Raw genomic sequence first — 11,332 nt, forward strand, 5'->3', positions numbered from 1 at the left:
GGCAATCCATGCCATGTTTTGTTTGTTAGAAAAATGGCATAGGGGTAATCTTGGAGATGATTTGAGTTATTTGTATTCATGAGTTATCATTTATTATCCTTGAATGTTATCTTGACATAGATTGATGAATAGATGATATGTGTGTAAAACTCTATGTTGTAAGGTGCAATTCCAACTGTCCCTAGTAATCGAGGGTATGGGGACACACATCCAAAGACTAGTATATATGCCGGTTGATTACCATGTTTCACAGGTCATGGATATAGAGATATCAACCTAATAGATCTGTATCGAGTTGGTTGAACGTGTGGTTGGACAGACACACCTCGAGGCGCATCTTGATGCAATCAAAAGGGTATTTTAGCGTCTATTGTATGTAACTTTTTGCCTCGTGACATTATCAGTCATCATACATCACACCAAGTCACATAAAATCCAATAATTTGCGCAACCTCAATCTTGTCGCGAAGGCATCATCAATGATGTGACAGAAACCATCTCCATCGTTGTCATTGACGCACATCTTATGTACATATATGTATGTGTACGCTATATAGGACAAATTTTATCTACCATGCCGGCGGCTCGCTGATCTGCCGGTGCTCCAGGGTTCTGCCTGGTGGTGCTGGTGATGACGGCGGCCCGTGCACGAGAGTTGGATCCCTTCGAACTGATTTGGGTGAAAACTTGCATTCGGCGTCTGCCAAGGCCGGCAGTGGTGGCGCTATCTGCGTCGTTCCCTTCTTGAAGGCATCGCCGTGGAGAAGTTCAAGGCCACTCTCTGCTACCTCCGGGGGAAACCCTAGATCGGATGACCGGATGACGGCGGCACTCTGGTGTCATTCCTCCCTTGGGGGCGTCATTCTTGGAGGTACACACGTGATTGAGGGATCAGAGGACGGATTCTTTGGTGAAGCGGTGATTCATCCTACACACTGATGGCGACGGATCTTGACGGTGTGGCGCAGTGCAGATTCGGAGTTCGCTGTGGGAGGATGGACTCGCGCAGGAGGATGACGCTGTCGGGCATCGTGGTGGCGTCGATGGCAGAGAGACCTGGCACGGTTCATGCAACAGTACAGCTCTGAAGATGGATTGGTGGCAGGTGGCTGCGGCGGCCTCATACCCGGCAGGCGTCCTGGTTGAGGAGTGCGCCGGACTAGTAGGTGCCCCATACCCGGCAGGCGTCCTGGTTGGGACCTCAGGTCTTAGATGTTTAGGTTTGGCTGCGATGTCTGTTTGGCATTAGGCCCAGACTATCTGCGCCCCTTCATCAATTGGATAGGTGTAGCGACAATTGTTGCTTAGACGGTGGCTTTAGTCTTACTGTTGTATGGCTTTGTAAGATCTTGTGAGAATAATTAATAAAGTGGCCGTATGCATCGCCCAGATGCAGAGGCCGGGGGTCATCCTCTTTTTCTAAAAAAAACCTGTGGTAGTTACCACCACTTGAGTTTTGTATGTTATATGTAGTATTTATCAAATCGAAGAGTATGTATACGTAGTATGTAGTATATAAGAATGTTTAGGTAGTATATATACTACTTTTTAGATAGTATATATACTATTTTTTAGGTAGTATGCATCGTATTTGAGTATGTTCTTTTTTACGTACAAATATATATGTATTTCACAAATATAATAAAAATCATGGGCTAACAATCTTTTCATGTAACTCACTTTGAAATATGTTATATATAATATATGAACATAATTATAATGATAAAATACTATATATAGTATCACAATGGTAGTACATGAAACATGTGGGGTAACTACCCCAGATAGTAGGATATATATATATCGTGTGTGTAGAAAAAAACATGTGCAAGCGATAACCACAAGTCACGAGCAGTGTGATTGATTCGCAAAGCTAAGGGACATGCCGGGTGTGTTGAGGACGACGTGGCCGGAGCTTGTGGGGACGACTGACGAGTTCGCCATGGGAGCCATCGGCTACGACCGGCCGGAGCTGCGCATCATCGAGATGACGCCGGACTTCGAGATCGATCGCGTCATCCTCTGGGTCACCGCCACCAACCCCTGGTCACCCAGGTCCCCACTGTAGGATAGCCGCCACTTCCGGCCGGCGGGCGCCAATAAACTACTACATTCTACAGTAAATAACGCGGTCCGGCCGGCTTGGTGATCGGCGCCGCTCGTCGTGCATCCAAGCTTTTTCGAGCCGGTGTTCTATGTGCCTACATCTGCATCTTCATTCATGCTTGTAATGAATAACCATTCCATCATACGGGTGGTATCCAAGGAGCCAACGCTGAGGCCGTTAGTCAAGGACGTGCTCTGGAACCTGCAGTTTGCATCCCTGGTGCAGAATGACTGGAGCAGCGAGGAGTCCCCGCTCTCGTCGTCGCAGATCCGTGCACAATCCGCAGAGTACTAACCTCTAGGCAGGTATGTGTCTTTTACATGCAGTTTGCCACTTGCACATCTAAATTCCTGCTATGGAATGATGATCAGAAATTGCAACTAGGGTCTGAGTTCTGAAATGACATGATGTCCATATTCTTGGGCATCTCGCGGGCTGAGAAAAAATATTGGCAAGCATTACCATTATGATCCTCCATCGATCATCATTGTCAAAGGAAAACATATTAGACATGGTATTTTCAAGCTAAGTGTACCGGCAGCCGACCTCGTGATGCATATAGTTTGCATATTACTCTTCATCCAGTTTTCCTTATTTTTCAGTTCGCTCGTTTCTTCTACTAGCATATTCCTATGAGTATTTTTCAGTTGAAGGATACATGCTCTAATTACCAAACGAATGTGCAGGCGACGCCCATTTGATTAGTTATATCCATGTAGGCTATGTTTGACAGCATAGTATTGTAAAAACCAAAGTATTTTCTTCTATAGGTACAAGTACCACGGTAATAATATACCAGGGTATTTAGGAGTATTAGGAATAATGTAAACATGTTTCACTAGAGCTTATATGTAAAGTAAATTAGCAGCTGGCCGTTTGTTAACAGTCGCAGACACGCTTGTACCCCGTTCGCTGGCCGTTGTGAACTGAACAACTATGCACAAGAGCCAGCCCCAGCCGCATGCACAAACTTGAATGGCTACATTCATTAAACGGCCATACACAAAGCTAGCTTATACAGTAAGAGGAGTTGAACTAGGTTAAGCTGCTGCTTCATATGGCCTGGAACGCTAGGCCATCTTCTGTGTTAGAATAAATCCGAGGCATACCGTTGATTATCCAAGGACCAAGCAATCACACAAGGCACAACACCGAGATTTGTTAACGAGGTACAACTACAAGTCCAACTGTAACCTACCTTGTACACAATATTCGACACAACTCTAACATTCTGCATCATCGTCGCGGCACCACGGGAATGTCTTGCGTTCTTGTGTGTCTCCATCGAGAGGTAGCAGGAAATGTGCGTCGAGAGGCACATGAATACGCATGTGGATCGTTTTTCAGCATGGTAGTCTAAAAAACTGTGGTATTCTCAAAATACAAAGAAATTGCTTTGCTATCAAACAGGGCTACAGGTGCAGATTTCCTTGAAGATAGTACTTATAATTGTATTGCCAACGTGCTTCCGTAGTTTTATCACCACAAAATAGTTCTAGCTGCTCATGTAATTTTGGGTGGAGTGTATGGGTGGTTGTAGTACAGTTTTGTTGATCTGCATGCATTTTCAGCATTATAGTGTTGATATACCATCTCAATAAAATAGTGAATGTGTATAACATATGCTGTAGAAGTTAACCACGTTGCCTCAGTACACGCAGGATTAGGAAAAGGAGTAAGTACGAGTCCTGGTAGCATTAGGATTCCTAGTCCTAGTCTGTTTCCGTAGTCCCTCGTGGACGTGTATAAAAGCACCCTAGGGGTGTTCCTTATAGCCATCCAAATCAGTTTGCCTCCGTTCAGTTTCGTTCGTAAGTTTCTGTCGACTTGATCGCTGCTTGAAGCTAGCTCTAGTTCTGTGTACGTACGTGCGGCTACGTTCACAATCAATTAAGGCCCAGTTCTTTTGCCAGAATCTGGGGATTCTCCCAGAATCCAACCCATATCCAGCTTCTCCCAGAATCTTCGAGTTCCATTTGTTTTACAATCCTATCTAATTAGACCCTAACTAGATAGGATTGTAAAACAAATGGGGCTCAAATATTCTGAGAGAAGCTGGCTAGGGGTCGGATTCTCGGAGAATCCCCAGATTCTGGCAAAAGAATTGGGCCTAAGCTGCTTGTGCTAGCTTTGCACTAGCACGCAAGTATTGCTCCTGGGGAGATTACGAGCTAGCCCTATAAAACCAACATTTGATATCTAGAGCCTCGACGATCTACGATCTACGATCTACGATGACGAACAGCGACGCTGAGTCAGTCAAGTCCGGCAACGGCGGTTCCAAGGCGAACAAGAACAGCGACAAAGTGAAGAAGGGCGGCAAGTCAGCGACTAGTGGTGGCGGAACGGGCGGCGCCAACGTACTGGCGCATCGCAACATCCCCATCCAGTACCCGATGCTCACCGACGCCAACTACGGCGTGTGGGCGGTGAAGATGAAGATCATTCTCTGAACCCTTCGAGTGTGGGAGGCCATCACGGACGACGACGTCGACCAGGAGTGCGACAAAGGTGCCATGGCCGCCATAACCCAGTCTGTGCCGGATTCCGTGCTGATGACATTGGCGGAGTTCGAGACAGCAACAGAGACGTGGAACGCACTCAAAGAGATGAGGATTGGAGAAGATCGCGTCACGAAGGCTCGGGCACAAGTGCTGAAGCGCCAATTTCACAAGTTGCAGATGGAGGAAACTGAATCGGTGAACGACTATGCCATGCGTCTAACTACTTTGGTGGGAGAGATCCGCGCGCTTGGTGCAAAGCTCGAGGAAGCCAAGATTGTGGAGAAGTTTTTCAGTTTGGTGACTGATAAATTCACGTACATCATCGGCACGCTCGAGCAGCTTTACGACATCGATGACATGACCATAACGGAGGCGATCGGACGCTTGCGGACATGGGAAGAGAATACTCGTGGCTATCGGAAAGGCAAAGGAGGAGGTGGTGACCAACTCATGTACTCGCGCGCAGATTGGGAGGCCCCAAGTAGCAAAGGAAGGCGTGACGGTGGTGAAGGCTCAAGCAACGCAAAGCGAGGCGGACAAACCGGAAAAGGCAAAGGAAAAGGCAAGCCACAAAGTCGTGGTAAGGCGGACCGATCTAAAGAGCGGAAGCCACGAAACTTGGATATGTCCGAGGTCAAGTGCTATAACTGCAACGAGATGGATCACTTTGCGAAGGATTGTCCGGAGCCTAACAAGTGGGAGATCAAGGAAAATTTGGCGAAGCAGGAAGACGAACGTCCAGGTGATGGCCGAAGTTTGTGACCTCGTCCAAACAACGGTTGTGAAACCAAACCGGGAGATGCTACTTCATGAGAAAAAGGTAACACCAAAGTTATCCGGAAACCAGAACGTGTCGTGGTATCTAAACACAGGTGCCAGTAACAGTGGCGGAGCTAACGGGGATTCAAAGGGGGGGCCAAAGGAAAAATATGCACCTTTGGGGGGGGGCTAATGAGAACAATTTTTTATTTTAAGGCTCTTAATTTTTTTTCCTTCAGAAGTATGCTACAACTGGGGCAGTGCCCCCCTCAGCATTGCATGTAGCTCCGCCACTGGCCAGTAACCACATGACGGGGTGCAAGGAGAAGTTCCTCGAGCTGGAATATGATGTTCAAGGCTCGGTCAAGTTCGGTGATGGTTCAGATGTGGAGATTTGCGGGCAAGGTTGTGTCCTCTTCGAGGGTCTCACATGAGAACATCGCATACTCACCGGAGTATACTACATCCCAAGGCTTCACAACAACATCATCTCTGTCGGGAAACTTGACGAGAATGGATGCAAGGTGGATATTGAGAACGGAGTGACGACGATCTTCGACAACTTCTGAAATGTGCTAGCCCGTGTTAATCGCACACGGAACAGGCTCTATATCCTCAACCTTGATCAATCTCAACCGGAGTGTTGGCTCGCCAAGAATGATGATGATTTGTGGTTATGGCATGCTAGATTTGGACACGTTAACTTCTACGCCTTGAAGAAGATGTCGAAGATGGAGATGGTATCTGGGATGCCGTTTATCGACCATGTTGATCGAGTATGTGATGGGTGCTTGGTTGGAAAACAGCACCGTAGGCCGTTCCCTGCTCAGTCTACCTATCGTGCAAGTGATGCACTCGAGCTGCTCCATGGTGATCTATGTGGCCCTATCACCCCAGCAACTCACGGAGGAAAGAAGTATTTCTTCCTTGTGGTAGATGACTACTCGAGATACATGTGGGTCGTTCTCCTACGATCTAAAGATGAGGCGTTTGAAGCGTTCAAGAAGCTAAAGGCTGCAACGGAGATGGAACACAAGCTGAAGGTTCGTGCTCTATGGATAAATCGCGGCGGAGAGTTTACGTCAAACAAGTTCAACGACTACTGCGAGAAGATTGGCCTAAAGAGGTTCCTCTCGGCACCTTATACGCCGCAGCAGAACGGGGTTGTTGAAAGGCGCAATCGAACCGTCGTTGACATGGCGAGAAGTTTACTCAAGAGCAAGAACTTGCCAGGAACTTTTTGGGGAGAAGCTGTCTCGACGGCGGTCTATCTTCTCAACCGGGCTCCAACGAAGGCAGTGATCGGCAAGACTCCGTATGAAGCAATTTACGGACGGAAGCCGAATGTGTCTCATCTACGGACGTTTGGGTGTGTGGCACATGTGAAGACGGCGGAGCCGCATCTCTCAAAGCTTGTCGATCGTAGCACCAAGATGGTGTTCATCGGATACGAGAGGAGTTCCGGCACTAAGGCATACCGCTTCTATGATCCATGAACCAAGCGTCTACGGATTTCACGCGACGTCGTGTTTGAAGAAAATCAAGCGTGGAATTGGAGCGCAGCAGCCAACGATGCTCCAAACAGAAACATATTCACAGTTGAATTTTCAACTGATGATGATGCAGGGGAGGACGTCCAGGTGGTTGGCAAGACGCCCAACCAAGGTGACCACAATGGTAGTGATCATCATGGTGCCGACACCAACGACGATGCGCATTGGTCGCAAGGTGATAGCGACTACGACGCGCAAGACACGGGTAGAGATCTCGGCAACGACATCGACAATGAGGCGCATAGTGATGATGACAATCAAGATGGTGGTCACGATCACGACAACTACGCCGATGACGCGGATGCCAACGACCCGGCATCTACCACGCCCGAGACTCAACCGTCTTCCTCAAGTGCATCGACGCCGACACTATTTGTGTCGCCTCCTTCGCAAGCCACAACGGATTCTTTCGGGCCTCGTCGCTACAAGACCCTCAAGAAAGTCTACAAGTACACAAAGCCAGTTATGCTCGAGTACTCCGATTTGTGTTTACTCGGAGTTGAGGAGCCGGCGAACTTCGTAGAGGCGAGCAAAAGTTCAAGTTGGATGCACGCCATGGATGAGGAGATGAAGGCGATCGAGAGCAATGGCACGTGGACTTTGGTAAACGACCTCCGAACCAAAAGGTCATAGGTTTGAAGTGGGTTTACAAGTTGAAGAAGGACACGAAGGGTGCTATTGTGAAGTACAAGGCAAGACTCGTTGCAAAGGGCTACGTACAACGTCAAGGAGTTGACTATGAGGAGGTGTTTGCACCGGTTGCTCGAATCGAGACGGTGAGAGTGCTCCTAGCTTTGGCAGCACAAGAGGATTGGAAGGTTCATCATATGGATGTGAAATCCGCTTTCCTCAATGGCGACCTCAAAGAAGAAGTGTACGTCGAACAACACCTCGGCTATGAGAAGAAAGGCGAATAAGGAAAAGTTTACAAGCTCAAGAAGGCACTTTACGGGTTGAAGCAAGCGCCAAGATCTTGGAACGCAAAGTTAGACCGAAGTTTGATCTCGCTCGGGTTCAAGAGATGCCCCCTTGAGCACGCGGCCTATACAAAGAACTCCAAAGGATCAAACCTGCTAGTTGGAGTTTATGTCGACGATCTGATTATCACCGGAGATAGCGCGCAAGAAATTGAACGTTTCAAGGCACAGATGAAGAAGAAGTTTAGCATGAACGATCTGGGATTACTCAGCTATTACTTGGGCATCGAAGTGAAGCAAAGCTCCGGAGAGATTTCCCTATGTCAATCGGCTTATACGGTCAAGTTATTGGACAAGTGTGGCATGACAGATTGCTACGAGACACAAGCTCCAATGGACCAACGCCACAAGTTGAGCAAGCGTAGCTCAAATCCGCCGGTGGACACCACAATGTATCGAAGCGTTGTGGGCAGCCTAAGATATTTGGTGCATACCCGACCTGACTTGGCTTATTCAGTCGGGATCGTGAGTCGTTTCATGGAGAATCCGACAACCGAACACATGAGCGCGGTCAAGCAAATCTTGCGCTATGTGAAAGGCACTATTAATCTTGGCTGCACGTACCAAAAGGGAAATGAAGGATTGATCTTTCGTGGATGCTCAGATAGTGACATGGCAAGTGATGTGGATGACCGGAAAAGCACAACGGGCATGATATTCTACCTTGGCCCAAATCCTATCAGCTGGAACTCTCAGAAGCAAAAGGTGGTTGCGCTGTCTTCATGCGAGGCAGAATACATAGCAGCAAGCACCGCGGCTTGTCAAGCAGTGTGGCTGAGAAGACTCCTAGCTGATCTTGCAAAGCAGGAGATGCACAAGGTGTCATTGAAGATCGATAACCAAGCTGCAATCTCATTGTGCAAAAATCCGATTCATCACGAGAGGAGCAAGCACATAGATACCCGGTTCCACCACATCCGGGAGTGCATTGAGGAAGGGATGATCGAAGTTCAACACGTGAACACAAAGGAGTAGCTTGTCGACATTCTCATGAAGTCCCTCGGTCGACAGAAGTTCATCGAGATGAGGAACAAAGTCGGAGTACATGAGATCCAGTCAAGCAACAAGGTTAAGGAGGTGAATGTAGAAGTTAACCACGTTTTCTCAGTACACGTAGAATTAGGAAAAGGAGTAAGTACGAGTCCTGGTAGCATTAGGATTCCTAGTCCTAGTCTATTTCCGTAGTCCCTCGTGGACGTGTATAAAAGCACTCTAGGGGTGTTCCTTGTAACCAGAAAATCAGAAAAGAGAGAAGTAATACAAGGCTCGATACGAGCCTTTGGCCAACATCATACCGATCTGTGTTTTCCCATCGCCACGTTACGCACGAGTTCCGCCGACGGCGCCGAAGTGCTCACATACAGAAGCTACGGCCAGGCGTACGTAGAAGTCGCCGGCTAGACACGATCCAGCAGCTTGCCTGCTTGGTTGCTAGCTAGCTAGCTTTGCACTACGTGTGTGTGAGATCCTGGGTGATTTGATCTAGGGATCAAAAGCCAACATATGCGAGCTACATTCAGTTAGTTTTGGTACTAATCCCTTGATTCTTTGTTACATTTCAGGAGTTCGGGTACAGACGCGCGAATTAATTGAGGAGCACTGTGAAACAATTGCAATTCGGGTAGCATACACTTGGTGTGTTGTCGCCTTTCTTGAATTATTTGTATGCTTACACCTACTTTGTTGTACTCAAATATCGATTTAAACTCTGGAATCATTATTTCCGGATGTGTTAGTCCTTTTGTGTATATCTCTTGTGCTATTAATCTAAATTACAACTTCGGATGCTAAATATTAAAATGAGACCAACCCAAGGGCTAACCCTCGTTGGCACTTTTTTATAGGAGAAACTCCACGAGCACTGCGCGTCCGAGCCGGGACTCGAACTCGGGTGGGCTGGCAACAACCTCAGCTGCCCAGCCAACAGGTCGACCCCCCTCCTCTTCGGATGCTAAATATTGTATAGGCGCAGAGGGATTCAACGGTTAACAACTCTTTGTGCCCCGTATTACTTTGTACTGATTCAGGGGGGTATCTTGTGTCACAGGATCTGCTATTAAAGAGGATTTTAATTTGGTTTTCCAGCCAGTGTGACTGGGTAATTTGAATTGGTAATCTTCTGCTAGCTGAACAATACTGTTTTCGTCTTTACATGTGTTTCTTGTTGAGTTACATGTGTTTCTTGCTGAAGGTCTTGATTTCCAAGCTATGGCAGTATGTATGTCTACCCACATGCATTACTTTTGTTATTGTCCTTATTTTGCTCCTCCTTAGCCTCCTTTTGTTAGTGCAGTTCTTTTAAATAGCAGGGATAGAGTCCCAAAAAACACGCCTGATTACTTTTCTCAGTGGTGCACTTGCAAGTATGTGTTCTAAATTGTGTTAGTTTCTCGTTCTTTTTCGCAAAGTGATAGGTTAATAATGTCATCAACAATATTTTAAGATGCAGCATCAATATCTTAGAAGTTTTCACTCATTAGTTTTCTTCTCCTTATCTGATCTCTAGCAAGTAGAGTGATTTATTTTCACAATACCTGATTGTGATCATAGGTAATGACCTTCTCCTATTTCTAAGTGATATGTGTAGTTAGTTTTGCTAGAGAGCCATCAGATTTATCTTTGTGTATGAAGTCATGTTCATCCTATATTTCGTATTTACTTCTATAGGCTGCTATGATGTATCTTTCACTGCACTTTCTTACAATGTCTTCCTCTTTTTTGTAGGCAACGTCAAACGTCTGTTATTCTCAGATTTTATGTTATCTAAGAAACAATGCTTACTTACGATGTATTCCTCTTAGTTGTTGGTCCACCATGATGCAAAAGGTTAAGGTCCCAACAAAAGTACTTTCTCGATGCTATGATGCAACAGCTTGGCCTTCCAAATGCTATGATGCAACAACTTAGACGATGAAGTCATTTTCTATACCGATCTGCTAATATGATCAAAGGTGTATGTATGATGCACCTATGTACCTTGCCTGATAAAAGCAATGTAAATAAGCTATCGTAAATTGATCTTATGCCTCTCTTATAATGCTATGTATTGACTGTATCTAAATATTCTGATGTGCATAGTTTGAATGCTCACTCTTTCCATCTTTTCTCCTATAGCTTGCTTTATAAAACCAATGTATGCTATTATCAAGTGATCTCATTACTTCCTTTTAGTCTATCAAGGTACCATGTAATGGGATATAAGTATCTGTTAAGTTGATTCTAAATCAGTAACATATACACGGTTTGAATACTCGGTTCGCTCTCGCTTTTTGCGCCATGGGCGCGACAGGTAATCTAGTCAAGAGATAAGACCCACCACAACATTAAACAATGCATGGATTTTTTTCATTTACTTATTTTACTTATATTTAATAAATATTGTTACAACTATGCATAATCAAATATAATAAGTCATATGTATTTTTCAGTTTG

The 11,332-nt window shown here is 46.1% G+C and overlaps 1 long non-coding RNA gene across 1 annotated transcript; it reads left to right on the forward strand.

Annotated features, from left to right (window-relative positions):
• Nucleotides 1-9,333: 9,333 nt before the first annotated feature.
• On the forward strand, nt 9,334-11,206 carry LOC123099304 (uncharacterized). The gene is made up of 4 exons (XR_006448142.1): nt 9,334-9,356; nt 9,463-9,535; nt 9,745-10,011; nt 10,625-11,206. It is a non-coding gene; the product is annotated as an uncharacterized lncRNA (long non-coding RNA).
• The last annotated feature ends 126 nt before the right edge of the window (nt 11,207-11,332 follow it).

Source organism: Triticum aestivum, chromosome 4D (assembly GCF_018294505.1).
Source record: "Triticum aestivum cultivar Chinese Spring chromosome 4D, IWGSC CS RefSeq v2.1, whole genome shotgun sequence".
In the NCBI taxonomy this organism is placed as follows: Eukaryota; Viridiplantae; Streptophyta; class Magnoliopsida; order Poales; family Poaceae; genus Triticum; species Triticum aestivum.